At 42.0% G+C, this 25,301-nt stretch overlaps 119 pseudogenes; all 119 read right to left on the minus strand.

The window, feature by feature from the left end:
* Positions 1-42: 42 nt before the first annotated feature.
* LOC142744775 (5S ribosomal RNA) lies at positions 43-161 on the minus strand (annotated as a pseudogene).
* Positions 162-414: 253 nt separating this feature from the next.
* Positions 415-533, minus strand: LOC142744044 (5S ribosomal RNA; annotated as a pseudogene).
* A 67-nt stretch (positions 534-600) lies between these two features.
* Positions 601-719, minus strand: LOC142745657 (5S ribosomal RNA; annotated as a pseudogene).
* A 67-nt stretch (positions 720-786) lies between these two features.
* LOC142745108 (5S ribosomal RNA) lies at positions 787-905 on the minus strand (annotated as a pseudogene).
* A 253-nt stretch (positions 906-1,158) lies between these two features.
* Positions 1,159-1,277, minus strand: LOC142746781 (5S ribosomal RNA; annotated as a pseudogene).
* Positions 1,278-1,530: 253 nt separating this feature from the next.
* Positions 1,531-1,649, minus strand: LOC142747116 (5S ribosomal RNA; annotated as a pseudogene).
* A 67-nt stretch (positions 1,650-1,716) lies between these two features.
* Positions 1,717-1,835, minus strand: LOC142746879 (5S ribosomal RNA; annotated as a pseudogene).
* A 67-nt stretch (positions 1,836-1,902) lies between these two features.
* Positions 1,903-2,021, minus strand: LOC142746390 (5S ribosomal RNA; annotated as a pseudogene).
* Positions 2,022-2,088: 67 nt separating this feature from the next.
* LOC142745447 (5S ribosomal RNA) lies at positions 2,089-2,207 on the minus strand (annotated as a pseudogene).
* A 67-nt stretch (positions 2,208-2,274) lies between these two features.
* Positions 2,275-2,393, minus strand: LOC142744362 (5S ribosomal RNA; annotated as a pseudogene).
* A 67-nt stretch (positions 2,394-2,460) lies between these two features.
* Positions 2,461-2,579, minus strand: LOC142747391 (5S ribosomal RNA; annotated as a pseudogene).
* Positions 2,580-2,832: 253 nt separating this feature from the next.
* LOC142744046 (5S ribosomal RNA) lies at positions 2,833-2,951 on the minus strand (annotated as a pseudogene).
* Positions 2,952-3,018: 67 nt separating this feature from the next.
* On the minus strand, positions 3,019-3,137 carry LOC142744871 (5S ribosomal RNA; annotated as a pseudogene).
* A 67-nt stretch (positions 3,138-3,204) lies between these two features.
* Positions 3,205-3,323, minus strand: LOC142747349 (5S ribosomal RNA; annotated as a pseudogene).
* A 67-nt stretch (positions 3,324-3,390) lies between these two features.
* LOC142746782 (5S ribosomal RNA) lies at positions 3,391-3,509 on the minus strand (annotated as a pseudogene).
* A 67-nt stretch (positions 3,510-3,576) lies between these two features.
* Positions 3,577-3,695, minus strand: LOC142746783 (5S ribosomal RNA; annotated as a pseudogene).
* Positions 3,696-4,134: 439 nt separating this feature from the next.
* Positions 4,135-4,253, minus strand: LOC142747350 (5S ribosomal RNA; annotated as a pseudogene).
* A 67-nt stretch (positions 4,254-4,320) lies between these two features.
* On the minus strand, positions 4,321-4,439 carry LOC142746948 (5S ribosomal RNA; annotated as a pseudogene).
* A 67-nt stretch (positions 4,440-4,506) lies between these two features.
* LOC142747351 (5S ribosomal RNA) lies at positions 4,507-4,625 on the minus strand (annotated as a pseudogene).
* Positions 4,626-4,692: 67 nt separating this feature from the next.
* Positions 4,693-4,811, minus strand: LOC142746098 (5S ribosomal RNA; annotated as a pseudogene).
* A 67-nt stretch (positions 4,812-4,878) lies between these two features.
* Positions 4,879-4,997, minus strand: LOC142746050 (5S ribosomal RNA; annotated as a pseudogene).
* Positions 4,998-5,064: 67 nt separating this feature from the next.
* LOC142747236 (5S ribosomal RNA) lies at positions 5,065-5,183 on the minus strand (annotated as a pseudogene).
* A 67-nt stretch (positions 5,184-5,250) lies between these two features.
* Positions 5,251-5,369, minus strand: LOC142744415 (5S ribosomal RNA; annotated as a pseudogene).
* A 253-nt stretch (positions 5,370-5,622) lies between these two features.
* LOC142744895 (5S ribosomal RNA) lies at positions 5,623-5,741 on the minus strand (annotated as a pseudogene).
* A 67-nt stretch (positions 5,742-5,808) lies between these two features.
* Positions 5,809-5,927, minus strand: LOC142745702 (5S ribosomal RNA; annotated as a pseudogene).
* A 67-nt stretch (positions 5,928-5,994) lies between these two features.
* LOC142744416 (5S ribosomal RNA) lies at positions 5,995-6,113 on the minus strand (annotated as a pseudogene).
* A 67-nt stretch (positions 6,114-6,180) lies between these two features.
* LOC142746579 (5S ribosomal RNA) lies at positions 6,181-6,299 on the minus strand (annotated as a pseudogene).
* Positions 6,300-6,366: 67 nt separating this feature from the next.
* LOC142747353 (5S ribosomal RNA) lies at positions 6,367-6,485 on the minus strand (annotated as a pseudogene).
* Positions 6,486-6,552: 67 nt separating this feature from the next.
* LOC142746192 (5S ribosomal RNA) lies at positions 6,553-6,671 on the minus strand (annotated as a pseudogene).
* Positions 6,672-6,738: 67 nt separating this feature from the next.
* LOC142743818 (5S ribosomal RNA) lies at positions 6,739-6,857 on the minus strand (annotated as a pseudogene).
* A 67-nt stretch (positions 6,858-6,924) lies between these two features.
* On the minus strand, positions 6,925-7,043 carry LOC142746193 (5S ribosomal RNA; annotated as a pseudogene).
* A 67-nt stretch (positions 7,044-7,110) lies between these two features.
* On the minus strand, positions 7,111-7,229 carry LOC142744417 (5S ribosomal RNA; annotated as a pseudogene).
* A 67-nt stretch (positions 7,230-7,296) lies between these two features.
* Positions 7,297-7,415, minus strand: LOC142746949 (5S ribosomal RNA; annotated as a pseudogene).
* Positions 7,416-7,482: 67 nt separating this feature from the next.
* Positions 7,483-7,601, minus strand: LOC142745099 (5S ribosomal RNA; annotated as a pseudogene).
* A 67-nt stretch (positions 7,602-7,668) lies between these two features.
* Positions 7,669-7,787, minus strand: LOC142747354 (5S ribosomal RNA; annotated as a pseudogene).
* Positions 7,788-7,854: 67 nt separating this feature from the next.
* Positions 7,855-7,973, minus strand: LOC142746951 (5S ribosomal RNA; annotated as a pseudogene).
* Positions 7,974-8,040: 67 nt separating this feature from the next.
* Positions 8,041-8,159, minus strand: LOC142745100 (5S ribosomal RNA; annotated as a pseudogene).
* Positions 8,160-8,226: 67 nt separating this feature from the next.
* Positions 8,227-8,345, minus strand: LOC142747355 (5S ribosomal RNA; annotated as a pseudogene).
* Positions 8,346-8,412: 67 nt separating this feature from the next.
* LOC142744054 (5S ribosomal RNA) lies at positions 8,413-8,531 on the minus strand (annotated as a pseudogene).
* Positions 8,532-8,598: 67 nt separating this feature from the next.
* On the minus strand, positions 8,599-8,717 carry LOC142744419 (5S ribosomal RNA; annotated as a pseudogene).
* A 67-nt stretch (positions 8,718-8,784) lies between these two features.
* On the minus strand, positions 8,785-8,903 carry LOC142747356 (5S ribosomal RNA; annotated as a pseudogene).
* A 67-nt stretch (positions 8,904-8,970) lies between these two features.
* LOC142747683 (5S ribosomal RNA) lies at positions 8,971-9,089 on the minus strand (annotated as a pseudogene).
* Positions 9,090-9,156: 67 nt separating this feature from the next.
* Positions 9,157-9,275, minus strand: LOC142745006 (5S ribosomal RNA; annotated as a pseudogene).
* A 253-nt stretch (positions 9,276-9,528) lies between these two features.
* On the minus strand, positions 9,529-9,647 carry LOC142746995 (5S ribosomal RNA; annotated as a pseudogene).
* A 67-nt stretch (positions 9,648-9,714) lies between these two features.
* LOC142745342 (5S ribosomal RNA) lies at positions 9,715-9,833 on the minus strand (annotated as a pseudogene).
* Positions 9,834-10,272: 439 nt separating this feature from the next.
* On the minus strand, positions 10,273-10,391 carry LOC142747358 (5S ribosomal RNA; annotated as a pseudogene).
* Positions 10,392-10,458: 67 nt separating this feature from the next.
* Positions 10,459-10,577, minus strand: LOC142746952 (5S ribosomal RNA; annotated as a pseudogene).
* A 67-nt stretch (positions 10,578-10,644) lies between these two features.
* On the minus strand, positions 10,645-10,763 carry LOC142747359 (5S ribosomal RNA; annotated as a pseudogene).
* A 67-nt stretch (positions 10,764-10,830) lies between these two features.
* LOC142746100 (5S ribosomal RNA) lies at positions 10,831-10,949 on the minus strand (annotated as a pseudogene).
* A 67-nt stretch (positions 10,950-11,016) lies between these two features.
* Positions 11,017-11,135, minus strand: LOC142746638 (5S ribosomal RNA; annotated as a pseudogene).
* A 67-nt stretch (positions 11,136-11,202) lies between these two features.
* Positions 11,203-11,321, minus strand: LOC142747281 (5S ribosomal RNA; annotated as a pseudogene).
* A 67-nt stretch (positions 11,322-11,388) lies between these two features.
* On the minus strand, positions 11,389-11,507 carry LOC142745101 (5S ribosomal RNA; annotated as a pseudogene).
* Positions 11,508-11,574: 67 nt separating this feature from the next.
* On the minus strand, positions 11,575-11,693 carry LOC142747360 (5S ribosomal RNA; annotated as a pseudogene).
* A 67-nt stretch (positions 11,694-11,760) lies between these two features.
* Positions 11,761-11,879, minus strand: LOC142746953 (5S ribosomal RNA; annotated as a pseudogene).
* A 67-nt stretch (positions 11,880-11,946) lies between these two features.
* Positions 11,947-12,065, minus strand: LOC142745102 (5S ribosomal RNA; annotated as a pseudogene).
* A 67-nt stretch (positions 12,066-12,132) lies between these two features.
* Positions 12,133-12,251, minus strand: LOC142747361 (5S ribosomal RNA; annotated as a pseudogene).
* Positions 12,252-12,318: 67 nt separating this feature from the next.
* On the minus strand, positions 12,319-12,437 carry LOC142744055 (5S ribosomal RNA; annotated as a pseudogene).
* Positions 12,438-12,504: 67 nt separating this feature from the next.
* On the minus strand, positions 12,505-12,623 carry LOC142744420 (5S ribosomal RNA; annotated as a pseudogene).
* A 67-nt stretch (positions 12,624-12,690) lies between these two features.
* LOC142747362 (5S ribosomal RNA) lies at positions 12,691-12,809 on the minus strand (annotated as a pseudogene).
* A 67-nt stretch (positions 12,810-12,876) lies between these two features.
* LOC142747695 (5S ribosomal RNA) lies at positions 12,877-12,995 on the minus strand (annotated as a pseudogene).
* Positions 12,996-13,062: 67 nt separating this feature from the next.
* LOC142745008 (5S ribosomal RNA) lies at positions 13,063-13,181 on the minus strand (annotated as a pseudogene).
* Positions 13,182-13,434: 253 nt separating this feature from the next.
* LOC142746996 (5S ribosomal RNA) lies at positions 13,435-13,553 on the minus strand (annotated as a pseudogene).
* A 67-nt stretch (positions 13,554-13,620) lies between these two features.
* On the minus strand, positions 13,621-13,739 carry LOC142745343 (5S ribosomal RNA; annotated as a pseudogene).
* Positions 13,740-14,178: 439 nt separating this feature from the next.
* On the minus strand, positions 14,179-14,297 carry LOC142747363 (5S ribosomal RNA; annotated as a pseudogene).
* Positions 14,298-14,364: 67 nt separating this feature from the next.
* On the minus strand, positions 14,365-14,483 carry LOC142746955 (5S ribosomal RNA; annotated as a pseudogene).
* Positions 14,484-14,550: 67 nt separating this feature from the next.
* LOC142747365 (5S ribosomal RNA) lies at positions 14,551-14,669 on the minus strand (annotated as a pseudogene).
* A 67-nt stretch (positions 14,670-14,736) lies between these two features.
* On the minus strand, positions 14,737-14,855 carry LOC142746101 (5S ribosomal RNA; annotated as a pseudogene).
* Positions 14,856-14,922: 67 nt separating this feature from the next.
* LOC142746639 (5S ribosomal RNA) lies at positions 14,923-15,041 on the minus strand (annotated as a pseudogene).
* Positions 15,042-15,108: 67 nt separating this feature from the next.
* On the minus strand, positions 15,109-15,227 carry LOC142747293 (5S ribosomal RNA; annotated as a pseudogene).
* A 67-nt stretch (positions 15,228-15,294) lies between these two features.
* Positions 15,295-15,413, minus strand: LOC142744421 (5S ribosomal RNA; annotated as a pseudogene).
* A 67-nt stretch (positions 15,414-15,480) lies between these two features.
* LOC142747142 (5S ribosomal RNA) lies at positions 15,481-15,599 on the minus strand (annotated as a pseudogene).
* Positions 15,600-15,666: 67 nt separating this feature from the next.
* LOC142746108 (5S ribosomal RNA) lies at positions 15,667-15,785 on the minus strand (annotated as a pseudogene).
* Positions 15,786-15,852: 67 nt separating this feature from the next.
* LOC142744654 (5S ribosomal RNA) lies at positions 15,853-15,971 on the minus strand (annotated as a pseudogene).
* A 67-nt stretch (positions 15,972-16,038) lies between these two features.
* LOC142744422 (5S ribosomal RNA) lies at positions 16,039-16,157 on the minus strand (annotated as a pseudogene).
* Positions 16,158-16,224: 67 nt separating this feature from the next.
* Positions 16,225-16,343, minus strand: LOC142745367 (5S ribosomal RNA; annotated as a pseudogene).
* Positions 16,344-16,596: 253 nt separating this feature from the next.
* Positions 16,597-16,715, minus strand: LOC142744889 (5S ribosomal RNA; annotated as a pseudogene).
* Positions 16,716-16,782: 67 nt separating this feature from the next.
* LOC142745514 (5S ribosomal RNA) lies at positions 16,783-16,901 on the minus strand (annotated as a pseudogene).
* Positions 16,902-16,968: 67 nt separating this feature from the next.
* On the minus strand, positions 16,969-17,087 carry LOC142747708 (5S ribosomal RNA; annotated as a pseudogene).
* Positions 17,088-17,154: 67 nt separating this feature from the next.
* On the minus strand, positions 17,155-17,273 carry LOC142745009 (5S ribosomal RNA; annotated as a pseudogene).
* Positions 17,274-17,340: 67 nt separating this feature from the next.
* LOC142746580 (5S ribosomal RNA) lies at positions 17,341-17,459 on the minus strand (annotated as a pseudogene).
* Positions 17,460-17,526: 67 nt separating this feature from the next.
* On the minus strand, positions 17,527-17,645 carry LOC142745279 (5S ribosomal RNA; annotated as a pseudogene).
* Positions 17,646-17,712: 67 nt separating this feature from the next.
* On the minus strand, positions 17,713-17,831 carry LOC142744872 (5S ribosomal RNA; annotated as a pseudogene).
* A 67-nt stretch (positions 17,832-17,898) lies between these two features.
* LOC142747161 (5S ribosomal RNA) lies at positions 17,899-18,017 on the minus strand (annotated as a pseudogene).
* Positions 18,018-18,084: 67 nt separating this feature from the next.
* Positions 18,085-18,203, minus strand: LOC142744047 (5S ribosomal RNA; annotated as a pseudogene).
* Positions 18,204-18,270: 67 nt separating this feature from the next.
* On the minus strand, positions 18,271-18,389 carry LOC142744777 (5S ribosomal RNA; annotated as a pseudogene).
* Positions 18,390-18,456: 67 nt separating this feature from the next.
* On the minus strand, positions 18,457-18,575 carry LOC142745121 (5S ribosomal RNA; annotated as a pseudogene).
* Positions 18,576-18,642: 67 nt separating this feature from the next.
* LOC142745164 (5S ribosomal RNA) lies at positions 18,643-18,761 on the minus strand (annotated as a pseudogene).
* Positions 18,762-18,828: 67 nt separating this feature from the next.
* On the minus strand, positions 18,829-18,947 carry LOC142744127 (5S ribosomal RNA; annotated as a pseudogene).
* Positions 18,948-19,014: 67 nt separating this feature from the next.
* Positions 19,015-19,133, minus strand: LOC142746778 (5S ribosomal RNA; annotated as a pseudogene).
* A 253-nt stretch (positions 19,134-19,386) lies between these two features.
* Positions 19,387-19,505, minus strand: LOC142745088 (5S ribosomal RNA; annotated as a pseudogene).
* A 67-nt stretch (positions 19,506-19,572) lies between these two features.
* Positions 19,573-19,691, minus strand: LOC142746651 (5S ribosomal RNA; annotated as a pseudogene).
* A 67-nt stretch (positions 19,692-19,758) lies between these two features.
* LOC142747157 (5S ribosomal RNA) lies at positions 19,759-19,877 on the minus strand (annotated as a pseudogene).
* A 67-nt stretch (positions 19,878-19,944) lies between these two features.
* Positions 19,945-20,063, minus strand: LOC142744048 (5S ribosomal RNA; annotated as a pseudogene).
* Positions 20,064-20,130: 67 nt separating this feature from the next.
* LOC142744873 (5S ribosomal RNA) lies at positions 20,131-20,249 on the minus strand (annotated as a pseudogene).
* Positions 20,250-20,316: 67 nt separating this feature from the next.
* LOC142747366 (5S ribosomal RNA) lies at positions 20,317-20,435 on the minus strand (annotated as a pseudogene).
* A 67-nt stretch (positions 20,436-20,502) lies between these two features.
* Positions 20,503-20,621, minus strand: LOC142745165 (5S ribosomal RNA; annotated as a pseudogene).
* Positions 20,622-20,688: 67 nt separating this feature from the next.
* LOC142744128 (5S ribosomal RNA) lies at positions 20,689-20,807 on the minus strand (annotated as a pseudogene).
* Positions 20,808-20,874: 67 nt separating this feature from the next.
* LOC142746784 (5S ribosomal RNA) lies at positions 20,875-20,993 on the minus strand (annotated as a pseudogene).
* A 253-nt stretch (positions 20,994-21,246) lies between these two features.
* LOC142745089 (5S ribosomal RNA) lies at positions 21,247-21,365 on the minus strand (annotated as a pseudogene).
* Positions 21,366-21,432: 67 nt separating this feature from the next.
* LOC142746956 (5S ribosomal RNA) lies at positions 21,433-21,551 on the minus strand (annotated as a pseudogene).
* Positions 21,552-21,618: 67 nt separating this feature from the next.
* Positions 21,619-21,737, minus strand: LOC142744098 (5S ribosomal RNA; annotated as a pseudogene).
* A 67-nt stretch (positions 21,738-21,804) lies between these two features.
* Positions 21,805-21,923, minus strand: LOC142746102 (5S ribosomal RNA; annotated as a pseudogene).
* A 67-nt stretch (positions 21,924-21,990) lies between these two features.
* LOC142745562 (5S ribosomal RNA) lies at positions 21,991-22,109 on the minus strand (annotated as a pseudogene).
* A 67-nt stretch (positions 22,110-22,176) lies between these two features.
* LOC142747305 (5S ribosomal RNA) lies at positions 22,177-22,295 on the minus strand (annotated as a pseudogene).
* A 67-nt stretch (positions 22,296-22,362) lies between these two features.
* Positions 22,363-22,481, minus strand: LOC142744423 (5S ribosomal RNA; annotated as a pseudogene).
* A 67-nt stretch (positions 22,482-22,548) lies between these two features.
* LOC142747212 (5S ribosomal RNA) lies at positions 22,549-22,667 on the minus strand (annotated as a pseudogene).
* Positions 22,668-22,734: 67 nt separating this feature from the next.
* LOC142745463 (5S ribosomal RNA) lies at positions 22,735-22,853 on the minus strand (annotated as a pseudogene).
* Positions 22,854-22,920: 67 nt separating this feature from the next.
* On the minus strand, positions 22,921-23,039 carry LOC142744655 (5S ribosomal RNA; annotated as a pseudogene).
* Positions 23,040-23,106: 67 nt separating this feature from the next.
* Positions 23,107-23,225, minus strand: LOC142744379 (5S ribosomal RNA; annotated as a pseudogene).
* Positions 23,226-23,292: 67 nt separating this feature from the next.
* LOC142744060 (5S ribosomal RNA) lies at positions 23,293-23,411 on the minus strand (annotated as a pseudogene).
* A 67-nt stretch (positions 23,412-23,478) lies between these two features.
* Positions 23,479-23,597, minus strand: LOC142746581 (5S ribosomal RNA; annotated as a pseudogene).
* Positions 23,598-23,664: 67 nt separating this feature from the next.
* LOC142744049 (5S ribosomal RNA) lies at positions 23,665-23,783 on the minus strand (annotated as a pseudogene).
* Positions 23,784-23,850: 67 nt separating this feature from the next.
* LOC142746155 (5S ribosomal RNA) lies at positions 23,851-23,969 on the minus strand (annotated as a pseudogene).
* A 67-nt stretch (positions 23,970-24,036) lies between these two features.
* LOC142746194 (5S ribosomal RNA) lies at positions 24,037-24,155 on the minus strand (annotated as a pseudogene).
* A 67-nt stretch (positions 24,156-24,222) lies between these two features.
* LOC142746766 (5S ribosomal RNA) lies at positions 24,223-24,341 on the minus strand (annotated as a pseudogene).
* Positions 24,342-24,408: 67 nt separating this feature from the next.
* Positions 24,409-24,527, minus strand: LOC142744061 (5S ribosomal RNA; annotated as a pseudogene).
* A 253-nt stretch (positions 24,528-24,780) lies between these two features.
* LOC142744656 (5S ribosomal RNA) lies at positions 24,781-24,899 on the minus strand (annotated as a pseudogene).
* A 67-nt stretch (positions 24,900-24,966) lies between these two features.
* LOC142744424 (5S ribosomal RNA) lies at positions 24,967-25,085 on the minus strand (annotated as a pseudogene).
* A 67-nt stretch (positions 25,086-25,152) lies between these two features.
* Positions 25,153-25,271, minus strand: LOC142747720 (5S ribosomal RNA; annotated as a pseudogene).
* Positions 25,272-25,301: the final 30 nt, after the last annotated feature.

Here is a 25,301-nt window from a genome sequence, read left to right on the forward strand (position 1 = left end):
TTTTAATCGATTGTGAAACAAAATCTAAACGACATAATAAAAATTCAACCGCACCACGGATTCCCAGACAGTCTCCCACACTGGTACTAGCGAGGCCTTAAGCTGTGTAACTTCTGCGATCTGACGAGAGCAGGCACATTCAGCTTAGAATGGCCATTGACATTCAATGCTTTAATCCATAGTCCTATTTAATCTATTGTGAAACAAAATCTAAACGACATAATAAAAAGGCATCCGCACCACGGATTCCCAGACAGTCTCCCACACTGGTACTAGCGAGGCCTTAAGCTGTGTATCATCTGTGATCTGACGAGAGCAGGCACATTCAGCTTAGAATGGCCATTGACATTAAATGCTTTAATCCATAGTCCTTTTTAATCGATTGTGAAACAAAATCTAAACGACATAATAAAAAGTCAACCGCACCACGGATTCCCAGACAGTCTCCCACACTGGTACTAGCGAGGCCTTAAGCTGTGTAACTTCTGCGATCTGACGAGAGCAGGGACATTCAGCTTAGAATGGCCATTGACATTAAAAGCTTTAATCCATAGTCCTTTTTAATCGATTGTGAAACAAAATCTAAACGACATAATAAAAATTCAACCACACCACGGATTCCCAGACAGTCTCCCACACTGGTACTAGCGAGGCCTTAAGCTGTGTAACTTCTGCGATCTGACGAGAGCAGGCACATTCAGCTTAGAATGGCCATTGACATTCTATGCTTTAATCCATAGTCCTATTTAATCTATTGTGAAACAAAATCTAAACGACATAATAAAAAGTCAACCGCACCACGGATTCCCAGACAGTCTCCCACACTGGTACTAGCGAGGCCTTAAGCTGTGTAACTTCTGCGATCTGACGAGAGCAGGCACATTCAGCTTAGAATGGCCATTGACGTTCAATGCTTTAATCCATAGTCCTATTTAATCTATTGTGAAACAAAATCTAAACGACATAATAAAAAGGCAACCGCACCACGGATTCCCAGACAGTCTCCCACACTGGTACTAGCGAGGCTTTAAGCTGTGTATCTTCTGTGATCTGACGAGGGCAGGCACATTCAGCTTAGAATGGCCATTGACATTAAATGCTTTAATCCATAGTCCTTTTTAATCGATTGTGAAACAAAATCTAAACGACATAATAAAAAGGCAACCGCACCACGGATTCCCAGACAGTCTCCCACACTGGTACTAGCGAGGCCTTAAGCTGTGTATCTTCTGTGATCTGACGAGAGCAGGCACATTCAGCTTAGAATGGCCATTGACTTTAAATGCTTTAATCCATAGTCCTATTTAATCTATTGTGAAACAAAATCTAAACGACATAATAAAACATCAACCGCACCACGGATTCCCAGACAGTCTCCCACACTGTTACTAGCGAGGCGTTAAGCTGTGTAACTTCTGCGATCTACCGAGAGCAGGCACATTCAGCTTAGAATGGCCATTGACATTAAATGCTTTAATCCATAGTCCTTTTTAATCGATTGTGAAACAAAATCTAAACGACATAATAAAAAGTCAACCGCACCACGGATTCCCAGAAAGTCTCCCACACTGGCACTAGCGAGGCCTTAAGCTGTGTAACTTCTGCGATCTGACAAAAGCAGGCACATTCAGCTTAGAATGGCCATTGACATTAAATGCTTTAATCCATAGTCCTTTTTAATCGATTGTGAAACAAAATCTAAATGACATAATAAAAAGTCAACTGCACCACGGATTCCCAGACAGTCTCCCACACTGGTACTAGCGAGGCCTTAAACTGTGTAACTTCTGCAATCTGACGAAAGCAGGGACATTCAGCTTAGAATGGCCATTGACATTAAATGCTTTAATCCATAGTCCTTTTTAATCGATTGTGAAACAAAATCTAAACGACATAATAAAAATTCAACCGCACCACGGATTCCCAGACAGTCTCCCACACTGGTACTAGCGAGGCCTTAAGCTGTGTAACTTCTGCGATCTAACGAGAGCAGGCACATTCAGTTTAGAATGGCCATTGACGTTAAATGCTTTAATCCATAGTCCTATTTAATCTATTGTGAAACAAAATGTAAACGACATAATAAAAAGTCAACCGCACCACGGATTCCCAGACAGTCTGCCACACTGGTACTAGCGAGGCCTTAAGCTGTGTAACTTCTGCGATCTGACGAGAGCAGGGACATTCAGCTTAGAATGGCCATTGACATTAAAAGCTTTAATCCATAGTCCTTTTTAATCGATTGTGAAACAAAATCTAAACGACATAATAAAAATTCAAAAGCACCACGGATTCCCAGACAGTCTCCCACACTGGTACTAGCGAGGCCTTAAGCTGTGTAACTTCTGCGATCTGACGAGAGCAGGCACATTCAGCTTAGAATGGCCATTGATGTTCAATGCTTTAATCCATAGTCCTATTTAATCTATTGTGAAACAAAATCTAAACGACATAATAAAAAGTCAACCGCACCACGGATTCCCAGACAGTCTCCCACACTGGTACTAGCGAGGCCTTAAGCTGTGTAACTTCTGCGATCTGACGAGAGCAGGAACATTCAGCTTAGAATGGCCATTGACGTTCAATGCTTTAATCCATAGTCCTATTTAATCTATTGTGAAACAAAATCTAAACGACATAATAAAAAGGCATCCGCACCACGGATTCCCAGACAGTCTCCCACACTGGTACTAGCGAGGCCTTAAGCTGTGTATCTTCTGTGATCTGACGAGAGCAGGCACATTTAGCTTAGAACGGCCATTGACATTAAATGCTTTAATCCATAGTCCTTTTTAATCGATTGTGAAACAAAATCTAAACGACATAATAAAAAGTCAACCGCACCACGGATTCCCAGACAGTCTCCCACACTGGTACTAGCGAGGCCTTAAGCTGTGTAACTTCTGCGATCTGACGAGAGCAGGGACATTCAGCTTAGAATGGCCATTGACATTAAAAGCTTTAATCCATAGTCCTTTTTAATCGATTGTGAAACAAAATCTAAACGACATAATAAAAATTCAACCGCACCACGGATTCCCAGACAGTCTCCCACACTGGTACTAGCGAGGCCTTAAGCTGTGTAACTTCTGCGATCTGACGAGAGCAGGCACATTCAGCTTAGAATGGCCATTGACGTTCAATGCTTTAATCCATAGTCCTATTTAATCTATTGTGAAACAAAATCTAAACGACATAATAAAAAGTCAACCGCACCACGGATTCCCAGACAGTCTCCCACACTGGTACTAGCGAGGCCTTAAGCTGTGTAACTTCTGCGATCTGACGAGAGCAGGCACATTCAGCTTAGAATGGCCATTGACGTTCAATGCTTTAATCCATAGTCCTATTTAATCTATTGTGAAACAAAATCTAAACGACATAATAAAAAGGCAACCGCACCACGGATTCCCAGACAGTCTCCCACACTGGTACTAGCGAGGCCTTAAGCTGTGTATCTTCTGTGATCTGACGAGAGCAGGCACATTCAGCTTAGAATGGCCATTGACATTAAATGCTTTAATCCATAGTCCTTTTTAATCGATTGTGAAACAAAATCTAAACGACATAATAAAAAGGCAACCGCACCACGGATTCCCAGACAGTCTCCCACACTGGTACTAGCGAGGCCTTAAGCTGTGTATCTTCTGTGATCTGACGAGAGCAGGCACATTCAGCTTAGAATGGCCATTGACTTTAAATGCTTTAATCCATAGTCCTATTTAATCTATTGTGAAACAAAATCTAAACGACATAATAAAACATCAACCGCACCACGGATTCCCAGACAGTCTCCCACACTGTTACTAGCGAGGCGTTAAGCTGTGTAACTTCTGCGATCTACCGAGAGCAGGCACATTCAGCTTAGAATGGCCATTGACATTAAATGCTTTAATCCATAGTCCTTTTTAATCGATTGTGAAACAAAATCTAAACGACATAATAAAAAGTCAACCGCACCACGGATTCCCAGAAAGTCTCCCACACTGGCACTAGCGAGGCCTTAAGCTGTGTAACTTCTGCGATCTGACAAAAGCAGGCACATTCAGCTTAGAATAGCCATTGACAGTAAATGCTTTAATCCATAGTCCTTTTTAATCGATTGTGAAACAAAATCTAAACGACATAATAAAAAGTCAACCGCACCACGGATTCCCAGACAGTCTCCCACACTGGTACTAGCGAGGCCTTAAGCTGTGTAACTTCTGCGATCTGACGAGAGCAGGCACATTCAGCTTAGAATGGCCATTGACGTTAAATGCTTTAATCCATAGTCCTATTTAATCTATTGTGAAACAAAATCTAAACGACATAATAAAAAGTCAACCGCACCACGGATTCCCAGACAGTCTCCCACACTGGTACTAGCGAGGCGTTAAGCTATGTAACTTCTGCGATCTAACGAGAGCAGGCACATTCAGCTTAGAATGGCCATTGACTTTAAATGCTTTAATCCATAGTCCTTTTTAATCGATTGTGAAACAAAATCTAAACGACATAATAAAAAGTCAACCGCACCACGGATTCCCAGACAGTCTCCCACACTGGTACTAGCGAGGCCTTAAGCTGTGTAACTTCTGCGATCTGACGAGAGCAGGCACATTCAGCTTAGAATGGCCATTGACATTAAAAGCCTTAATCCATAGTCCTATTTAATCTATTGTGAAACAAAATCTAAACAACATAATAAAAAGTCAACCGCACCACGGATTCCCAGACAGTCTCACACACTGGTACTAGCGAGGCCTTAAGCTGTGTAACTTCTGCGATCTGACGAGAGCAGGGACATTCAGCTTAGAATGGCCATTGACATCAAATGCTTTAATCCATAGTCCTTTTTAATCGATTGTGAAACAAAATCTAAACGACATAATAAAAATTCAACCACACCACGGATTCCCAGACAGTCTCCCACACTGGTACTAGCGAGGCCTTAAGCTGTGTAACTTCTGCGTTCTGACGAGAGCAGGCAAATTCAGCTTAGAATGGCCATTGACGTTAAACGCTTTAATCCATAGTCCTATTTAATCTATTGTGAAACAAAATCTAAACAACATAATAAAAAGTCAACCGCACCACGGATTCCCAGACAGTCTCCCACACTGGTACTAGCGAGGCCTTAAGCTGTGTAACTTCTGCGATCTGACGAGAGCAGGTACATTCAGCTTAGAATGGCCATTGACATTAAATGCTTTAATCCATAGTCCTTTTTAATCGATTGTGAAACAAAATCTAAACGACATAATAAAAAGGCAACCGCACCACGGATTCCCAGACAGTCTCCCACACTGGTACTAGCGAGGCCTTAAGCTGTGTAACTTCTGCGATCTGACGAGAGCAGGCACATTCAGCTTAGAATGGCCATTGACGTTAAATGCTTTAATCCATAGTCCTATTTAATCTATTGTGAAACAAAATCTAAACGACATAATAAAAAGTCAACCGCACCACGGATGCCCAGACAGTCTCCCACACTGGTACTAGCGAGGCGTTAAGCTGTGTAATTTCTGCGATCTAACGAGAGCAGGCACATTCGGCTTAGAATGGCCATTGACTTTAAATGCTTTAATCCATAGTCCTTTTTAATCGATTGTGAAACAAAATCTAAACGACATAATAAAAAGTCAACCGCACCACGGATTCCCAGACAGTCTCCCACACTGGTACTAGCGAGGCTTTAAGCTGTGTAACTTCTGCGTTCTGACGAGAGCAGGCACATTCAGCTTAGAATGGCCATTGACGTTTAGTGCGTTAATCCATAGTCCTATTTAATCTATTGTGAAACAAAATCTAAACGACATAATAAAAAGGCAACCGCACCACGGATTCCCAGACAGTCTCCCACACTGGTACTAGCGAGGCCTTAAGCTGTGTAAGTTCTGCGATCTGACGAGAGCAGGCACATTCAGCTTAGAATGGCCATTGACATTAAATGCTTTAATCCATAGTCCTTTTTAATCGATTGTGAAACAAAATCTAAACGACATAATAAAAAGGCAACCGCACCACGGATTCCCAGACAGTCTCCCACACTGGTACTAGCGAGGCCTTAAGCTGTGTAACTTCTGCGATCTGACGAGAGCAGGCACATTCAGCTTAGAATGGCCATTGACATTAAATGCTTTAATCCATAGTCCTTTTTAATCGATTGTGAAACAAAATCTAAACGACATAATAAAAATTCAACCGCACCACGGATTCCCAGACAGTCTCCCACACTGGTACTAGCGAGGCCTTAAGCTGGGTAACTTCTGCGATCTGACGAGAGCAGGCACATTCAGTTTAGAATGGCCATTGACGTTAAATGCTTTAATCCATAGTCCTATTTAATCGATTGTGAAACAAAATCTAAACGACATAATAAAAAGTCAACCGCACCACGGATTCCCAGACAGTCTCCCACACTGGTACTAGCGAGGCCTTAAGCTGTGTAACTTCTGCGATCTGACGAGAGCAGGCACATTCAGCTTAGAATGGCCATTGACGTTAAATGCTTTAATCCATAGTCCTATTTAATCTATTGTGAAACAAAATCTAAACGACATAATAAAAAGTCAACCGCACCACGGATTCCCAGACAGTCTCCCACACTGGTACTAGCGAGGCGTTAAGCTGTGTAACTTCTGCGATCTAACGAGAGCAGGCACATTCAGCTTAGAATGGCCATTGACAATAAATGCTTTAATCCATAGTCCTTTTTAATCGATTGTGAAACAAAATCTAAACGACATAATAAAAAGGCAACCGCACCACGGATTCCCAGACAGTCTCCCACACTGGTACTAGCGAGGCCTTAAGCTGTGTAACTTCTGCGATCTGACGAGAGCAGGTACATTCAGCTTAGAATGGCCATTGACGTTAAATGCTTTAATCCATAGTCCTATTTAATCTATTGTGAAACAAAATCTAAACGACATAATAAAAAGTCAACCGCACCACGGATTCCCAGACAGTCTCCCACACTGGTACTAGCGAGGCGTTAAGCTGTGTAACTTCTGCGATCTAACGAGAGCAGGCACATTCAGCTTAGAATGGCCATTGACATTAAATGCTTTAATCCATAGTCCTTTTTAATCGATTGTGAAACAAAATCTAAACGACATAATAAAAAGGCAACCGCACCACGGATTCCCAGACAGTCTCCCACACTGGTACTAGCGAGGCCTTAAGCTGTGTAACTTCTGCGATCTGACGAGAGCAGGCACATTCAGCTTAGAATGGCCATTGACTTTAAATGCTTTAATCCATAGTCCTATTTAATCTATTGTGAAACAAAATCTAAACGACATAATAAAAAGTCAACCGCACCACGGATTCCCAGACAGTCTCCCACACTGGTACTAGCGAGGCGTTAAGCTATGTAACTTCTGCGATCTAACGAGAGCAGGCACATTCAGCTTAGAATGGCCATTGACTTTAAATGCTTTAATCCATAGTCCTTTTTAATCGATTGTGAAACAAAATCTAAACGACATAATAAAAAGTCAACCGCACCACGGATTCCCAGACAGTCTCCCACACTGGTACTAGCGAGGCCTTAAGCTGGGTAACTTCTGCGATCTGACGAGAGCAGGCACTTTCAGTTTAGAATGGCCATTGACGTTAAATGCTTTAATCCATAGTCCTATTTAATCGATTGTGAAACAAAATCTAAACGACATAATAAAAAGTCAACCGCACCACGGATTCCCAGACAGTCTCCCACACTGGTACTAGCGAGGCCTTAAGCTGTGTAACTTCTGCGATCTGACGAGAGCAGGCACATTCAGCTTAGAATGGCCATTGACTTTAAATGCTTTAATCCATAGTCCTATTTAATCTATTGTGAAACAAAATCTAAACGACATAATAAAAAGTCAACCGCACCACGGATTCCCAGACAGTCTCCCACACTGGTACTAGCGAGGCGTTAAGCTATGTAACTTCTGCGATCTAACGAGAGCAGGCACATTCAGCTTAGAATGGCCATTGACTTTAAATGCTTTAATCCATAGTCCTTTTTAATCGATTGTGAAACAAAATCTAAACGACATAATAAAAAGTCAACCGCACCACGGATTCCCAGACAGTCTCCCACACTGGTACTAGCGAGGCCTTAAGCTGGGTAACTTCTGCGATCTGACGAGAGCAGGCACTTTCAGTTTAGAATGGCCATTGACGTTAAATGCTTTAATCCATAGTCCTATTTAATCGATTGTGAAACAAAATCTAAACGACATAATAAAAAGTCAACCGCACCACGGATTCCCAGACAGTCTCCCACACTGGTACTAGCGAGGCCTTAAGCTGTGTAACTTCTGCGATCTGACGAGAGCAGGCACATTCAGCTTAGAATGGCCATTGACGTTAAATGCTTTAATCCATAGTCCTATTTAATCTATTGTGAAACAAAATCTAAACGACATAATAAAAAGTCAACCGCACCACGGATTCCCAGACAGTCTCCCACACTGGTACTAGCGAGGCCTTAAGCTGTGTAACTTCTGCGATCTAACGAGAGCAGGCATATTCAGCTTAGAATGGCCATTGACATTAAATGCTTTAATCCATAGTCCTTTTTAATCGATTGTGAAACAAAATCTAAACGACATAATAAAAAGGCAACCGCACCACGGATTCCCAGACAGTCTCCCACACTGGTACTAGCGAGGCCTTAAGCTGTGTAACTTCTGCGATCTGACGAGAGCAGGCACATTCAGCTTAGAATGGCCATTGACGTTAAATGCTTTAATCCATAGTCCTATTTAATCTATTGTGAAACAAAATCTAAACGACATAATAAAAAGTCAACCGCACCACGGATTCCCAGACAGTCTCCCACACTGGTACTAGCGAGGCCTTAAGCTGTGTAACTTCTGCGATCTGACGAGAGCAGGCACATTCAGCTTAGAATGGCCATTGACATTAAATGCTTTAATCCATAGTCCTTTTTAATCGATTGTGAAACAAAATCTAAACGACATAATAAAAAGTCAACCGCACCACGGATTCCCAGACAGTCTCCCACACTGGTACTAGCGAGGCCTTAAGCTGTGTAACTTCTGCGATCTGACGAGAGCAGGGACTTTCAGCTTAGAATGGCCATTGACATTAAATGCTTTAATCCATAGTCCTTTTTAATCGATTGTGAAACAAAATCTAAACGACATAATAAAAATTCAACCGCACCACGGATTCCCAGACAGTCTCCCACACTGGTACTAGCGAGGCCTTAAGCTGTGTAACTTCTGCGATCTGACGAGAGCAGGGACTTTCAGCTTAGAATGGCCATTGACATTAAATGCTTTAATCCATAGTCCTTTTTAATCGATTGTGAAACAAAATCTAAACGACATAATAAAAATTCAACCGCACCACGAATTCCCAGACAGTCTCCCACACTGGTACTAGCGAGGCCTTAAGTAGTGTAACTTCTGCGATCTGACGAGAGCAGGGACATTCAGCTTAGAATGGTTATTGACATTAAATGCTTTAATCCATAGTCCTTTTTAATCGATTGTGAAACAAAATCTAAACGACATAATAAAAATTCAACCGCACCACGGATTCCCAGACAGTCTCCCACACTGGTACTAACGAGGCGTTAAGCTGTGTAACTTCTGCGATCTGACGAGAGCAGGGACATTCAGCTTAGAATGGCCATTGACATTAAAAGCTTTAATCCATAGTCCTTTTTAATCGATTGTGAAACAAAATCTAAACGACATAATAAAAATTCAACCGCACCACGGATTCCCAGACAGTCTCCCACACTGGTACTAGCGAGGCCTTAAGCTGTGTAACTTCTGCGATCTGACGAGAGCAGGGACATTCAGCTTAGAATGGCCATTGACGTTAAATGCTTTAATCCATAGTCCTATTTAATCTATTGTGAAACAAAATCTAAACGACATAATAAAACATCAACCGCACCACGGATTCCCAGACAGTCTCCCACACTGGTACTAGCGAGGCGTTAAGCTGTGTAACTTCTGCGATCTACCGAGAGCAGGCACATTCAGCTTAGAATGGCCATTGACATTAAATGCTTTAATCCATAGTCCTTTTTAATCGATTGTGAAACAAAATCTAAACGACATAATAAAAAGTCAACCGCACCACGGATTCCCAGAAAGTCTCCCACACTGGCACTAGGGAGGCCTTAAGCTGTGTAACTTCTGCGATCTGACAAAAGCAGGCACATTCAGCTTAGAATGGCCATTGACATTAAATGCTTTAATCCATAGTCCTTTTTAATCGATTGTGAAACAAAATCTAAACGACATAATAAAAAGTCAACCGCACCACGGATTCCCAGACAGTCTCCCACACTGGTACTAGCGAGGCCTTAAGCTGTGTAACTTCTGCGATCTGACGAGAGCAGGCACATTCAGCTTAGAATGGCCATTGACGTTAAATGCTTTAATCCATAGTCCTATTTAATCTATTGTTAAACAAAATGTAAACGACATAATAAAAAGTCAACCGCACCACGGATTCCCAGACAGTCTCCCACACTGGTACTAGCGAGGCGTTAAGCTATGTAACTTCTGCGATCTAACGAGAGCAGGCACATTCAGCTTAGAATGGCCATTGACTTTAAATGCTTTAATCCATAGTCCTTTTTAATCGATTGTGAAACAAAATCTAAACGACATAATAAAAAGTCAACCGCACCACGGATTCCCAGACAGTCTCCCACACTGGTACTAGCGAGGCCTTAAGCTGTGTAACTTCTGCGATCTGACGAGAGCAGGCACATTCAGCTTAGAATGGCCATTGACATTAAAAGCCTTAATCCATAGTCCTATTTAATCTATTGTGAAACAAAATCTAAACAACATAATAAAAAGTCAACCGCACCACGGATTCCCAGACAGTCTCACACACTGGTACTAGCGAGGCCTTAAGCTGTGTAACTTCTGCGATCTGACGAGAGCAGGGACATTCAGCTTAGAATGGCCATTGACATCAAATGCTTTAATCCATAGTCCTTTTTAATCGATTGTGAAACAAAATCTAAACGACATAATAAAAATTCAACCACACCACGGATTCCCAGACAGTCTCCCACACTGGTACTAGCAAGGCCTTAAGCTGTGTAACTTCTGCGTTCTGACGAGAGCAGGCAAATTCAGCTTAGAATGGCCATTGACGTTAAATGCTTTAATCCATAGTCCTATTTAATCTATTGTGAAACAAAATCTAAACAACATAATAAAAAGTCAACCGCACCACGGATTCCCAGACAGTCTCCCACACTGGTACTAGCGAGGCCTTAAGCTGTGTAACTTCTGCGATCTGACGAGAGCAGGTACATTCAGCTTAGAATGGCCATTGACATTAAATGCTTTAATCCATAGTCCTTTTTAATCGATTGTGAAACAAAATCTAAACGACATAATAAAAAGTCAACCGCACCACGGATTCCCAGACAGTCTCCCACACTGGTACTAGCGAGGCCTTAAGCTGGGTAACTTCTGCGATCTGACGAGAGCAGGCACTTTCAGTTTAGAATGGCCATTGACGTTAAATGCTTTAATCCATAGTCCTATTTAATCGATTGTGAAACAAAATCTAAACGACATAATAAAAAGTCAACCGCACCACGGATTCCCAGACAGTCTCCCACACTGGTACTAGCGAGGCCTTAAGCTGTGTAACTTCTGCGATCTGACGAGAGCAGGCACATTCAGCTTAGAATGGCCATTGACTTTAAATGCTTTAATCCATAGTCCTATTTAATCTATTGTGAAACAAAATCTAAACGACATAATAAAAAGTCAACCGCACCACGGATTCCCAGACAGTCTCCCACACTGGTACTAGCGAGGCGTTAAGCTATGTAACTTCTGCGATCTAACGAGAGCAGGCACATTCAGCTTAGAATGGCCATTGACTTTAAATGCTTTAATCCATAGTCCTTTTTAATCGATTGTGAAACAAAATCTAAACGACATAATAAAAAGTCAACCGCACCACGGATTCCCAGACAGTCTCCCACACTGGTACTAGCGAGGCCTTAAGCTGGGTAACTTCTGCGATCTGACGAGAGCAGGCACTTTCAGTTTAGAATGGCCATTGACGTTAAATGCTTTAATCCATAGTCCTATTTAATCGATTGTGAAACAAAATCTAAACGACATAATAAAAAGTCAACCGCACCACGGATTCCCAGACAGTCTCCCACACTGGTACTAGCGAGGCCTTAAGCTGTGTAACTTCTGCGATCTGACGAGAGCAGGCACATTCAGCTTAGAATGGCCATTGACGTTAAATGCTTTAATCCATAGTCCTATTTAATCTATTGTGAAACAAAATCTAAACGACATAATAAAAAGTCAACCGCACCACGGATTCCCAGACAGTCTCCCACACTGGTACTAGCGAGGCCTTAAGCTGTGTAACTTCTGCGATCTAACGAGAGCAGGCATATTCAGCTTAGAATGGCCATTGACATTAAATGCTTTAATCCATAGTCCTTTTTAATCGATTGTGAAACAAAATCTAAACGACATAATAAAAAGGCAACCGCACCACGGATTCCCAGACAGTCTCCCACACTGGTACTAGCGAGGCCTTAAGCTGTGTAACTTCTGCGATCTGACGAGAGCAGGCACATTCAGCTTAGAATGGCCATTGACGTTAAATGCTTTAATCCATAGTCCTATTTAATCTATTGTGAAACAAAATCTAAACGACATAATAAAAAGTCAACCGCACCACGGATTCCCAGACAGTCTCCCACACTGGTACTAGCGAGGCCTTAAGCTGTGTAACTTCTGCGATCTGACGAGAGCAGGCACATTCAGCTTAGAATGGCCATTGACATTAAATGCTTTAATCCATAGTCCTTTTTAATCGATTGTGAAACAAAATCTAAACGACATAATAAAAAGTCAACCGCACCACGGATTCCCAGACAGTCTCCCACACTGGTACTAGCGAGGCCTTAAGCTGTGTAACTTCTGCGATCTGACGAGAGCAGGGACTTTCAGCTTAGAATGGCCATTGACATTAAATGCTTTAATCCATAGTCCTTTTTAATCGATTGTGAAACAAAATCTAAACGACATAATAAAAATTCAACCGCACCACGGATTCCCAGACAGTCTCCCACACTGGTACTAGCGAGGCCTTAAGCTGTGTAACTTCTGCGATCTGACGAGAGCAGGGACTTTCAGCTTAGAATGGCCATTGACATTAAATGCTTTAATCCATAGTCCTTTTTAATCGATTGTGAAACAAAATCTAAACGACATAATAAAAATTCAACCGCACCACGAATTCCCAGACAGTCTCCCACACTGGTACTAGCGAGGCCTTAAGTAGTGTAACTTCTGCGATCTGACGAGAGCAGGGACATTCAGCTTAGAATGGTTATTGACATTAAATGCTTTAATCCATAGTCCTTTTTAATCGATTGTGAAACAAAATCTAAACGACATAATAAAAATTCAACCGCACCACGGATTCCCAGACAGTCTCCCACACTGGTACTAACGAGGCGTTAAGCTGTGTAACTTCTGCGATCTGACGAGAGCAGGGACATTCAGCTTAGAATGGCCATTGACATTAAAAGCTTTAATCCATAGTCCTTTTTAATCGATTGTGAAACAAAATCTAAACGACATAATAAAAATTCAACCGCACCACGGATTCCCAGACAGTCTCCCACACTGGTACTAGCGAGGCCTTAAGCTGTGTAACTTCTGCGATCTGACGAGAGCAGGGACATTCAGCTTAGAATGGCCATTGACGTTAAATGCTTTAATCCATAGTCCTATTTAATCTATTGTGAAACAAAATCTAAACGACATAATAAAACATCAACCGCACCACGGATTCCCAGACAGTCTCCCACACTGGTACTAGCGAGGCGTTAAGCTGTGTAACTTCTGCGATCTACCGAGAGCAGGCACATTCAGCTTAGAATGGCCATTGACATTAAATGATTTAATCCATAGTCCTTTTTAATCGATTGTGAAACAAAATCTAAACGACATAATAAAAAGTCAACCGCACCACGGATTCCCAGAAAGTCTCCCACACTGGCACTAGGGAGGCCTTAAGCTGTGTAACTTCTGCGATCTGACAAAAGCAGGCACATTCAGCTTAGAATGGCCATTGACATTAAATGCTTTAATCCATAGTCCTTTTTAATCGATTGTGAAACAAAATCTAAACGACATAATAAAAAGTCAACCGCACCACGGATTCCCAGACAGTCTCCCACACTGGTACTAGCGAGGCCTTAAGCTGTGTAACTTCTGCGATCTGACGAGAGCAGGCACATTCAGCTTAGAATGGCCATTGACGTTAAATGCTTTAATCCATAGTCCTATTTAATCTATTGTTAAACAAAATGTAAACGACATAATAAAAAGTCAACCGCACCACGGATTCCCAGACAGTCTCCCACACTGGTACTAGCGAGGCGTTAAGCTATGTAACTTCTGCGATCTAACGAGAGCAGGCACATTCAGCTTAGAATGGCCATTGACTTTAAATGCTTTAATCCATAGTCCTTTTTAATCGATTGTGAAACAAAATCTAAACGACATAATAAAAAGTCAACCGCACCACGGATTCCCAGACAGTCTCCCACACTGGTACTAGCGAGGCCTTAAGCTGTGTAACTTCTGCGATCTGACGAGAGCAGGCACATTCAGCTTAGAATGGCCATTGACATTAAAAGCCTTAATCCATAGTCCTATTTAATCTATTGTGAAACAAAATCTAAACAACATAATAAAAAGTCAACCGCACCACGGATTCCCAGACAGTCTCACACACTGGTACTAGCGAGGCCTTAAGCTGTGTAACTTCTGCGATCTGACGAGAGCAGGGACATTCAGCTTAGAATGGCCATTGACATCAAATGCTTTAATCCATAGTCCTTTTTAATCGATTGTGAAACAAAATCTAAACGACATAATAAAAATTCAACCACACCACGGATTCCCAGACAGTCTCCCACACTGGTACTAGCAAGGCCTTAAGCTGTGTAACTTCTGCGTTCTGACGAGAGCAGGCAAATTCAGCTTAGAATGGCCATTGACGTTAAATGCTTTAATCCATAGTCCTATTTAATCTATTGTGAAACAAAATCTAAACAACATAATAAAAAGTCAACCGCACCACGGATTCCCAGACAGTCTCCCACACTGGTACTAGCGAGGCCTTAAGCTGTGTAACTTCTGCGATCTGACGAGAGCAGGTACATTCAGCTTAGAATGGCCATTGACATTAAATGCTTTAATCCATAGTCCTTTTTAATCGATTGTGAAACAAAATCTAAACGACATAATAAAAAGGCAACCGCACCACGGATTCCCAGACAGTCTCCCACACTGGTACTAGCGAGGCCTTAAGCTGTGTAACTTCTGCGATCTGACGAGAGCAGGCACATTCAGCTTAGAATGGCCATTGACGTTAAATGCTTTAATCCATAGTCCTATTTAATCTATTGTGAAACAAAATCTAAACGACATAATAAAAAGTCAGCCGCACCACGGATTCCCAGACAGTCTCCCACACTGGTACTAGCGAGGCGTTAAGCTGTGTAATTTCTGCGATCTAACGAGAGCAGGCACATTCAGCTTAGAATGGCCATTGACTTTAAATGCTTTAATCCATAGTCCTTTTTAATCGATTGTGAAACAAAATCTAAACGACATAATAAAAAGTCAACCGCACCACGGATTCCCAGACAGTCTCCCACACTGGTACTAGCGAGGCTTTAAGCTGTGTAACTTCTGCATTCTGACGAGAGCAGGCACATTCAGCTTAGAATGGCCATTGACGTTAAATGCTTTAATCCATAGTCCTATTTAATCTATTGTGAAACAAAATCTAAACGACATAATAAAAAGTCAACCGCACCACGGATTCCCAGACAGTCTCCCACACTGGTACTAGCGAGGCCTTAAGCTGTGTAAGTTCTGCGATCTGACGAGAGCAGGCACATTCAGCTTAGAATGGCCATTGACATTAAATGCTTTAATCCATAGTCCTTTTTAATCGATTGTGAAACAAAATCTAAACGACATAATAAAAAGGCAACCGCACCACGGATTCCCAGACAGTCTCCCACACTGGTACTAGCGAGGCCTTAAGCTGTGTAACTTCTGCGATCTGACGAGAGCAGGCACATTCAGCTTAGAATGGCCATTGACATTAAATGCTTTAATCCATAGTCCTTTTTAATCGATTGTGAAACAAAATCTAAACGACATAATAAAAATTCAACCGCACCACGGATTCCCAGACAGTCTCCCACACTGGTACTAGCGAGGCCTTAAGCTGTGTAACTTCTGCGATCTGACGAGAGCAGGGACTTACAGCTTAGAATGGCCATTGACGTTAAATGCTTTAATCCATAGTCCTTTTTAATCGATTGTGAAACAAAATCTAAACGACATAATAAAAATTCAACCGCACCACGGATTCCCAGACAGTCTCCCACACTGGTACTAGCGAGGCCTTAAGCTGGGTAACTTCTGCGATCTGACGAGGGCAGGCACATTCAGTTTAGAATGGCCATTGACGTTAAATGCTTTAATCCATAGTCCTATTTAATCGATTGTGAAACAAAATCTAAACGACATAATAAAAAGTCAACCGCACCACGGATTCCCAGACAGACTCCCACACTGGTACTAGCGAGGCCTTAAGCTGTGTAACTTCTGCGATCTGACGAGAGCAGGGACATTCAGCTTAGAATGGCCATTGACATTAAATTCTTTAATCCATAGTCCTTTTTAATCGATTGTGAAACAAAATCTAAACGACATAATAAAAATTCAACCGCACCACAGATTCCCAGACAGTCTCCCACACTGGTACTAGCGAGGCCTTAAGCTGTGTAACTTCTGCGATCTGACGAGAGCAGGCACATTCAGCTTAGAATGGCCATTGACGTTAAATGCTTTAATCCATAGTCCTATTTAATCTATTGTGAAACAAAATCTAAACGACATAATAAAAAGTCAACCGCACCACGGATTCCCAGACAGTCTCCCACACTGGTACTAGCGAGGCCTTAAGCTGTGTAACTTCTGCGATCTGACGAGAGCAGGGACTTTCAGCTTAGAATGGCCATTGACATTAAATGTTTTAATCCATAGTCCTTTTTAATCGATTGTGAAACAAAATCTAAACAACATAATAAAAATTCAACCGCACCACGGATTCCCAGACAGTCTCCCACACTGGTACTAGCGAGGCCTTAAGCTGTGTAACTTCTGCGATCTGACGAGAGCAGGGACTTTCAGCTTAGAATGGCCATTGACATTAAATGCTTTAATCCATAGTCCTTTTTAATCGATTGTGAAACAAAATCTAAACGACATAATAAAAATTCAACCGCACCACGGATTCCCAGACAGTCTCCCACACTGGTACTAGCGAGGCCTTAAGCTGGGTAACTTCTGCGATCTGACGAGAGCAGGCACATTCAGTTTAGAATGGCCATTGACGTTAAATGCTTTAATCCATAGTCCTATTTAATCGATTGTGAAACAAAATCTAAACGACATAATAAAAAGTCAACCGCACCACGAATTCCCAGAGAGTCTCCCACACTGGTACTAGCGAGGCCTTAAGCTGTGTAACTTCTGCGATCTGACGAGAGCAGGGACATTCAGCTTAGAATGGTTATTGACGTTAAATGCTTTAATCCATAGTCCTTTTTAATCGATTGTGAAACAAAATCTAAACGACATAATAAAAATTCAACCGCACCACGGATTCCCAGACAGTCTCCCACACTGGTACTAGCGAGGCCTTAAGCTGTGTAACTTCTGCGATCTGACGAGAGCAGGCACATTCAGCTTAGAATGGCCATTGACGTTAAATGCTTTAATCCATAGTCCTATTTAATCTATTGTGAAACAAAATGTAAACGACATAATAAAAAGTCAACCGCACCACGGATTCCCAGACAGTCTCCCACACTGGTACTAGCGAGGCGTTAAGTTGTGTAACTTCTGCGATCTAACGAGAGCAGGCACATTCAGCTTAGAATGGCCATTGACATTAAACGCTTTAATCCATAGTCCTTTTTAATCGATTGTGAAACAAAATCTAAACGACATAATAAAAAGTCAACCGCACCACGGATTCCCAGACAGTCTCCCACACTGGTACTAGCGAGGCCTTAAGCTGTGTAACTTCTGCGATCTGACGAGAGCAGGGACATTCAGCTTAGAATGGCCATTGACATTAAAAGCTTTAATCCATAGTCCTTTTTAATCGATTGTGAAACAAAATCTAAACGACATAATAAAAATTCAACCGCACCACGGATTCCCAGACAGTCTCCCACACTGGTACTAGCGAGGCCTTAAGCTGTGTAACTTCTGCGATCTGACGAGAGCAGGCACATTCAGCTTAGAATGGCCATTGACGTTAAATGCTTTAATCCATAGTCCTATTTAATCTATTGTGAAACAAAATCTAAACGACATAATAAAAAGTCAACCGCACCACGGATTCCCAGACAGTCTCCCACACTGGTACTAGCGAGGCCTTAAGCTGTGTAACTTCTGCGATCTGACGAGAGCAGGCACATTCAGCTTAGAATGGCCATTGACGTTCAATGCTTTAATCCATAGTCCTATTTAATCTATTGTGAAACAAAATCTAAACGACATAATAAAAAGTCAACCGCACCACGGGTTCCCAGACAATCTCCCACACTGGTACTAGCGAGGCCTTAAGCTGTGTAACTTCTGCGTTCCGACGAGAGCAGGCACATTCAGCTTAGAATGGCCATTGACGTTAAATGCTTTAATCCATAGTCCTATTTAATCTATTGTGAAACAAAATCTAAACGACATAATAAAAAGTCAACCGCACCACGGATTCCCAGACAGTCTCCCACACTGGTACTAGCGAGGCCTTAAGCTGTGTAAGTTCTGCGATCTGACGAGAGCAGGTACATTCAGCTTAGAATGGCCATTGACATTAAATGCTTTAATCCATAGTCCTTTTTAATCGATTGTGAAACAAAATCTAAACGACATAATAAAAAGGCAACCGCACCACGGATTCCCAGACAGTCTCCCACACTGGTACTAGCGAGGCCTTAAGCTGTGTATCTTCTGTGATCTGACGAGAGCAGGCACATTCAGCTTAGAATGGCCATTGACGTTAAATGCTTTAATCCATAGTCCTATTTAATCTATTGTGAAACAAAATCTAAACGACATAATAAAACATAAACCGCACCACGGATTCCCAGACAGTCTCCCACACTGTTACTAGCGAGGCGTTAAGCTGTGTAACTTCTGCGATCTACCGAGAGCAGGCACATTCAGCTTAGAATGGCCATTGACATTAAATGCTTTAATCCATAGTCCTTTTTAATCGATTGTGAAACAAAATCTAAACGACATAATAAAAAGTCAACCGCACCACCGATTCCCAGAAAGTCTCCCACACTGGCACTAGGGAGGCCTTAAGCTGTGTAACTTCTGCGATCTGACGAGAGCAGGCACATTCAGCTTAGAATGGCCATTGACGTTAAAGGCTTTAATCCATAGTCCTATTTAATCTATTGTGAAACAAAATGTAAACGACATAATAAAAAGTCAACCGCACCACGGATTCCCAGACAGTCTCCCACACTGGTACTAGCGAGGCGTTAAGCTATGTAACTTCTGCGATCTGACGAGAGCAGGCACATTCAGCTTAGAATGGCCATTGACGTTAAATGCTTTAATCCATAGTCCTATTTAATCTATTGTGAAACAAAATGTAAACGACATAATAAAAAGTCAACCGCACCACGGATTCCCAGACAGTCTCCCACACTGGTACTAGCGAGGCGTTAAGTTGTGTAACTTCTGCGATCTAACGAGAGCAGGCACATTCAGCTTAGAATGGCCATTGACATTAAACGCTTTAATCCATAGTCCTTTTTAATCGATTGTGAAACAAAATCTAAACGACATAATAAAAAGTCAACCGCACCACGGATTCCCAGACAGTCTCCCACACTGGTACTAGCGAGGCCTTAAGCTGTGTAACTTCTGCGATCTGACGAGAGCAGGGACATTCAGCTTAGAATGGCCATTGACATTAAAAGCTTTAATCCATAGTCCTTTTTAATCGATTGTGAAACAAAATCTAAACGACATAATAAAAATTCAACCGCACCACGGATTCCCAGACAGTCTCCCACACTGGTACTAGCGAGGCCTTAAGCTGTGTAACTTCTGCGATCTGACGAGAGCAGGCACATTCAGCTTAGAATGGCCATTGACGTTAAATGCTTTAATCCATAGTCCTATTTAATCTATTGTGAAACAAAATCTAAACGACATAATAAAAAGTCAACCGCACCACGGATTCCCAGACAGTCTCCCACACTGGTACTAGCGAGGCCTTAAGCTGTGTAACTTCTGCGATCTGACGAGAGCAGGCACATTCAGCTTAGAATGGCCATTGACGTTCAATGCTTTAATCCATAGTCCTATTTAATCTATTGTGAAACAAAATCTAAACGACATAATAAAAAGTCAACCGCACCACGGGTTCCCAGACAATCTCCCACACTGGTACTAGCGAGGCCTTAAGCTGTGTAACTTCTGCGTTCCGACGAGAGCAGGCACATTCAGCTTAGAATGGCCATTGACGTTAAATGCTTTAATCCATAGTCCTATTTAATCTATTGTGAAACAAAATCTAAACGACATAATAAAAAGTCAACCGCACCACGGATTCCCAGACAGTCTCCCACACTGGTACTAGCGAGGCCTTAAGCTGTGTAAGTTCTGCGATCTGACGAGAGCAGGTACATTCAGCTTAGAATGGCCATTGACATTAAATGCTTTAATCCATAGTCCTTTTTAATCGATTGTGAAACAAAATCTAAACGACATAATAAAAAGGCAACCGCACCACGGATTCCCAGACAGTCTCCCACACTGGTACTAGCGAGGCCTTAAGCTGTGTATCTTCTGTGATCTGACGAGAGCAGGCACATTCAGCTTAGAATGGCCATTGACGTTAAATGCTTTAATCCATAGTCCTATTTAATCTATTGTGAAACAAAATCTAAACGACATAATAAAACATAAACCGCACCACGGATTCCCAGACAGTCTCCCACACTGTTACTAGCGAGGCGTTAAGCTGTGTAACTTCTGCGATCTACCGAGAGCAGGCACATTCAGCTTAGAATGGCCATTGACATTAAATGCTTTAATCCATAGTCCTTTTTAATCGATTGTGAAACAAAATCTAAACGACATAATAAAAAGTCAACCGCACCACCGATTCCCAGAAAGTCTCCCACACTGGCACTAGGGAGGCCTTAAGCTGTGTAACTTCTGCGATCTGACGAGAGCAGGCACATTCAGCTTAGAATGGCCATTGACGTTAAAGGCTTTAATCCATAGTCCTATTTAATCTATTGTGAAACAAAATGTAAACGACATAATAAAAAGTCAACCGCACCACGGATTCCCAGACAGTCTCCCACACTGGTACTAGCGAGGCGTTAAGCTATGTAACTTCTGCGATCTAACGAGAGCAGGCACATTCAGCTTAGAATGGCCATTGACTTTAAATGCTTTAATCCATAGTCCTTTTTAATCGATTGTGAAACAAAATCTAAACGACATAATAAAAAGTCAACCGCACCACGGATTCCCAGACAGTCTCCCACACTGGTACTAGCGAGGCCTTAAGCTATGTAACTTCTGCGTTCTGACGAGAGCAGGCACATTCAGCTTAGAATGGCCATTGACATTAAAAGCCTTAATCCATAGTCCTATTTAATCTATTGTGAAACAAAATCTAAACAACATAATAAAAAGTCAACCGCACCACGGATTCCCAGACAGTCTCACACACTGGTACTAGCGAGGCCTTAAGCTGTGTAACTTCTGCGATCTGACGAGAGCAGGGACATTCAGCTTAGAATGGCCATTGACATCAAAGGCTTTAATCCATAGTCCTTTTTAATCGATTGTGAAACAAAATCTAAACGACATAATAAAAATTCAACCACACCACGGATTCCCAGACAGTCTCCCACACTGGTACTAGCGAGGCCTTAAGCTGCGTAACTTCTGCGTTCTGACGAGAGCAGGCAAATCCAGCTTAGAATGGCCATTGACGTTAAATGCTTTAATCCATAGTCCTATTTAATCTATTGTGAAACAAAATCTAAACAACATAATAAAAAGTCAACCGCACCACGGATTCCCAGACAGTCTCCCACACTGGTACTAGCGAGGCCTTAAGCTGTGTAACTTCTGCGATCTGACGAGAGCAGGTACATTCAGCTTAGAATGGCCATTGACATTAAATGCTTTAATCCATAGTCCTTTTTAATCGATTGTGAAACAAAATCTAAACGACATAATAAAAAGGCAACCGCACCACGGATTCCCAGACAGTCTCCCACACTGGTACTAGCGAGGCCTTAAGCTGTGTAACTTCTGCGATCTGACGAGAGCAGGCACATTCAGCTTAGAATGGCCATTGACGTTAAATGCTTTAATCCATAGTCCTATTTAATCTATTGTGAAACAAAATCTAAACGACATAATAAAAAGTCAACCGCACCATGGATTCCCAGACAGTCTCCCACACTGGTACTAGCGAGGCGTTAAGCTGTGTAATTTCTGCGATCTAACGAGAGCAGGCACATTCAGCTTAGAATGGCCATTGACTTTAAATGCTTTAATCCATAGTCCTTTTTAATCGATTGTGAAACAAAATCTAAACGACATAATAAAAAGTCAACAGCACCACGGATTCCCAGACAGTCTCCCACACTGATACTAGCGAGGTTTTAAGCTGTGTAACTTCTGCGTTCTGACGAGAGCAGGCACATTCAGCTTAGAATGGCCATTGACGTTAAATGCTTTAATCCATAGTCCTATTTAATCTATTGTGAAACAAAATCTAAACGACATAATAAAAAGTCAACCGCACCACGGATTCCCAGACAGTCTCCCACACTGGTACTAGCGAGGCCTTAAGCTGTGTAAGTTCTGCGATCTGACGAGAGCAGGCACATTCAGCTTAGAATGGCCATTGACATTAAATGCTTTAATCCATAGTCCTTTTTAATCGATTGTGAAACAAAATCTAAACGACATAATAAAAAGGCAACCGCACCACGGATTCCCAGACAGTCTCCCACACTGGTACTAGCGAGGCCTTAAGCTGTGTAACTTCTGCGATCTGACGAGAGCAGGCACATTCAGCTTAGAATGGCCATTGACATTAAATGCTTTAATCCATAGTCCTTTTTAATCGATTGTGAAACAAAATCTAAACGACATAATAAAAAGTCAACCGCACCACGGATTCCCAGACAGTCTCCCACACTGGTACTAGCGAGGCCTTAAGCTGTGTAACTTCTGCGATCTGACGAGAGCAGGGACTTACAGCTTAGAATGGCCATTGACATTAAATGCTTTAATCCATAGTCCTTTTTAATCGATTGTGAAACAAAATCTAAACGACATAATAAAAATTCAACCGCACCACGGATTCCCAGACAGTCTCCCACACTGGTACTAGCGAGGCCTTAAGCTGGGTAACTTCTGCGATCTGACGAGAGCAGGCACATTCAGTTTAGAATGGCCATTGACGTTAAATGCTTTAATCCATAGTCCTATTTAATCGATTGTGAAACAAAATCTAAACGACATAATAAAAAGTCAACCGCACCACGGATTCCCAGACAGTCTCCCACACTGGTACTAGCGAGGCCTTAAGCTGTGTAACTTCTGCGATCTGACGAGAGCAGGGACATTCAGCTTAGAATGGCCATTGACATTAAATGCTTTAATCCATAGTCCTTTTTAATCGATTGTGAAACAAAATCTAAACGACATAATAAAAATTCAACTGCACCACGGATTCCCAGACTGTCTCCCACACTGGTACTAGCGAGGCCTTAAGCTGTGTAACTTCTGCGATCTGACGAGAGCAGGCACATTCAGCTTAGAATGGCCATTGACATTAAATGCTTTAATCCATAGTCCTATTTAATCTATTGTGAAACAAAATCTAAACGACATAATAAAAAGTCAACCGCACCACGGATTCCCAGACAGTCTCCCACACTGGTACTAGCGAGGCGTTAAGCTGTGTAACTTCTGCGATCTAACGAGAGCAGGCACATTCAGCTTAGAATGGCCATTGACATTAAATGCGTTAATCCATAGTCCTTTTTAATCGATTGTGAAACAAAATCTAAACGACATAATAAAAAGTCAACCGCACCACGGATTCCTAGACAGTCTCCCACACTGGTACTAGCGAGGCGTTAAGCTGTGTAATTTCTGCGATCTAACGAGAGCAGGCACATTCAGCTTAGAATGGCCATTGACTTTAAATGCTTTAATCCATAGTCCTTTTTAATCGATTGTGAAACAAAATCTAAACGACATAATAAAAAGTCAACCGCACCACGGATTCCCAGACAGTCTCCCACACTGGTACTAGCGAGGCCTTAAGCTGTGTAACTTCTGCGATCTGACGAGAGCAGGGACTTACAGCTTAGAATGGCCATTGACATTAAATGCTTTAATCCATAGTCCTTTTTAATCGATTGTGAAACAAAATCTAAACGACATAATAAAAATTCAACCGCACCACGGATTCCCAGACAGTCTCCCACACTGGTACTAGCGAGGCCTTAAGCTGGGTAACTTCTGCGATCTGACGAGAGTAGGCACATTCAGTTTAGAATGGCCATTGACGTTAAATGCTTTAATCCATAGTCCTATTTAATCGATTGTGAAACAAAATCTAAACGACATAATAAAAAGTCAACCGCACCACGGATTCCCAGACAGTCTCCCACACTGGTACTAGCGAGGCCTTAAGCTGTGTAAGTTCTGCGATCTGACGAGAGCAGGCACATTCAGCTTAGAATGGCCATTGACATTAAATGCTTTAATCCATAGTCCTTTTTAATCGATTGTGAAACAAAATCTAAACGACATAATAAAAAGGCAACCGCACCACGGATTCCCAGACAGTCTCCCACACTGGTACTAGCGAGGCCTTAAGCTGTGTAACTTCTGCGATCTGACGAGAGCAGGCACATTCAGCTTAGAATGGCCATTGACATTAAATGCTTTAATCCATAGTCCTTTTTAATCGATTGTGAAACAAAATCTAAACGACATAATAAAAAGTCAACCGCACCACGGATTCCCAGACAGTCTCCCACACTGGTACTAGCGAGGCCTTAAGCTGTGTAACTTCTGCGATCTGACGAGAGCAGGGACTTTCAGCTTAGAATGGCCATTGACATTAAATGCTTTAATCCATAGTCCTTTTTA

The sequence above is a fragment of the Rhinoderma darwinii genome, chromosome 2 (assembly GCF_050947455.1).
Source record: "Rhinoderma darwinii isolate aRhiDar2 chromosome 2, aRhiDar2.hap1, whole genome shotgun sequence".
NCBI lineage: Eukaryota > Metazoa > Chordata > Amphibia > Anura > Rhinodermatidae > Rhinoderma > Rhinoderma darwinii.